Source organism: Cicer arietinum, chromosome 5 (genome assembly GCF_000331145.2).
Source record: "Cicer arietinum cultivar CDC Frontier isolate Library 1 chromosome 5, Cicar.CDCFrontier_v2.0, whole genome shotgun sequence".
NCBI lineage: Eukaryota > Viridiplantae > Streptophyta > Magnoliopsida > Fabales > Fabaceae > Cicer > Cicer arietinum.
This window is the reverse complement of record NC_021164.2, coordinates 21,883,483-21,886,627: the sequence shown is the minus strand read 5'-3', so window position 1 is coordinate 21,886,627 and position 3,145 is coordinate 21,883,483.

Here is a 3,145-nt window from a genome sequence, read left to right as displayed (position 1 = left end):
CAATTAGGGTTTTTAACCAATCTTGTACATCCAATAAGTTCATTTGTGTCATTGGAGTAACATTTATGTCATTTTCGTCCCTCTAGGATTATGCTTGTCCAATTAAGGTTTTTAACCAATCTTGTGCATACAATAGGTGTGTTTGTGTCATAGGATTAACATTTAGGTCTCTTTCGTCCTACCTAGGCTTTTTCTAGTCCAACTAGGGTTTTTAACCAATCTTATCCATCCAATAGCTTTGTTTGTGCAATTGGATTTACATTTAGGTCATTTTCGTCCTCCCTAGGCTTATTCTTGTCCAATTAAGGTTTTTAACCAATCTTGTACATCCAATAAAGTCCAATTAGGATTTTTAACCAATCTTGTGCATACAATAGGTGTGTTTGTGTCATAGGATTAACATTTAGGTCTCTTTCGTCCTACCTAGGTAAGGTTTTTAACCAATCTAGTGCATCCAATAAGTTTATTTGTGTCATTGGAGTAACATTTATGTCATTTTCGTCCCTGTGTATTTATTTAACCAATCTTGTGCATACAATAGGTGTGTTTGTGTCATAGGATTAACATTTAGGTCTCTTTCGTCCTACCTAGGTAAGGTTTTTAACCAATCTAGTGCATCCAATAAGTTTATTTGTGTCATTGGAGTAACATTTATGTCATTTTCGTCCCTGTGTATTTATTTAACCAATCTTGTGCATACAATAGGTGTGTTTGTTTCATAGGATTAACATTTAGGTCATTTTCATCCTCACTAGGCCTATTCTAGTCCAATTAGGGTTTTTAACCAATCTAGTGCATCCAATAAGTTTATTTGTGTCATTGGATTAACATTTAGGTCATTTTCATCCTCCTTAAGCTTTGTCTAGTCCAATTAGGGTTTTTAACCAATCTTGTACATCCAATAAGTTCATTTGTGTCATTGGAGTAACATTTATGTCATTTTCGTCCCCCTAGGTTATGCTTGTCCAATTAAGGTTTTTAACCAATCTTGTGCATACAATAGGTGTGTTTGGGTCATAGGATTAACATTTAGGTCTCTTTCGTCCTACCTAGGCTTTTTCTAGTCCAATTAGGGTTTTTAACCAATCTTATCCATCCAATAGCTTTGTTTGTGCAATTGGATTTAAATTTAGGTCATTTTCATCCTCCCTAGGCTTTTTCAAGTCCTATTAGGGTTTTTAACCAATCTTGGGCATCCAATAGATGAGTTTGTGTCATTGGATTAACATTTATGTAATTTTTTTCCTCCTAGGATTATGCTTGTCCAAGTAGGGTTTTTAACCAATCTTGTGCATACAATAGGTGTGTTTGTGTCATAGGATTAACATTTTGGTCTTTTTCTTCCTACCTAGGCTTGTTCTAGTCCAATTAGGGTTTTTAACCAATCTTGTGCATACAATAGGTGTGTTTGTGTCATAGGATTAACATTTTGGTCTTTTTCTTCCTACCTAGGCTTGTTCTAGTCCAATTAGGGTTTTTAACAAATCTTGTGCGTCCAATAGGTGTGTTTGTGTCATTGGATAAACATTTAGGTTATTTTTATCCTCCCTAAACTTATTCTAGTCCAATTCGGATTTTTAACCCATGTAGTGCATCCGATAAGTTCATTTGTTTCATTGGATTAACATTTACGTCATTTTCATCCTCCCTAGGCTCATTCTAGTCCAATTAGGGTTTTTAACCAATCTTTTGCATCTAATAGGTGTTTTTGTGTCATTGGATTAACATTTAGGTCATTTTCATCATCCCGAGGCTTATTCTAGTCCAATTAGGGTTTTAACCAATCTTGTGCATCGCATAAGTTCATTTCTGTCATTGTGTTAACATTTAGGTCATTTTCGTCTTCCCTAGGCTTATTCTTGTACAATTACGATTTTTAACCAATCTTATGCATCCAATTGGTGTGTTTGTGTCATTGGATTAACATTTAGGTCATTTATGTCCTCCTAGGCTTATTCTTGTCCAATAACGGTTTTTAACAATCTTGTGCATGTAATAAGTTCATTTGTGTCATTGGATAAAAATTTAGGTCATTTTTGTTCTCCCTAAATTTATTCTTTTCCAATTAGGGTTTTTAACCCATCTTGTGCTTCCGATAGGTGTTTTTGTGTCATTGCATTAACTTTTGGGTGTATTCTTCCCCTCTAAGCTTATTCTTGTCCAATTATGGTTTTTTTTACCAATCTTGTGCATCCATTAGGTGTGTTTGTGTCATTGGATTAACATTTAGGTCATTTTCATCCTCCCTAAGCTTATTCTAGTCCAATTAGGGTTTTTAACCAATCTTTTGCATGTAATAGGTGTTTTTGTGTCATTGGATTAACATTTAGGTCATTTTCATCATCCCGAGGCTTATTCAAGTCCAATTAGGGTTTTAACCAATCTTGTGCTCCCATAAGTTCATCTCGGTCATTGGATTAACTTTTAGGTCATTTTCGTCCTCCCTAGGCTTATTCTTGTACAATTACGATTTTTAAGCAATCTTATGCATCCAATAGGTGTGTTTGTGTCATTAGATTAACATTTAGGTCATTGTGCATGCAATAATTTCAATCTTGTGCATGCAATAATTTCATTTGTTTCATTGAATTAACATTTAGGTCATTTTCGCCCTACCTAGGCTTGTTCTAGTCCAATTAGGGTTCTTAACCTATCTTGTGCATCCAATAGGTGTGTTTGTGTCGTTGGATTAACATTTAGGTCATTTTCATTTTCACTAGGCTTATTCTAATCCAATTAGGGTTTTTAACCAATCTAGTGCATCCAATAAGTTCATTTGTGTCATTGGATTAACATTTAGGTCATTTTCATCCTCCCAAAGCTTGTTCTTGTACAATTAGGGTTTTTACCAATCTTGTACTTCCAATAAGTTCATTTGTGTCATTGGAGTAACATATATGTCATTTTCGTCCCCTAGGATTATGCTTGTCCAATTAAGGTTTTTAACCAATCTTGTGCATACAATAGGTGTGTTAGTGTCATAGGATTAACATTTAGGTCTTTTTCGTCCTACCTAGGCTTATTTTTTTCCAATTAGGGTTTTTAACCCCTCTTGTGCTTCCAATAGGTGTTTTTGTGTCATTGCATTAACTTTTGGGTGTATTCGTCCTCTCTAGCCTTATTCTTGTCCAATTATGGTTTTTTT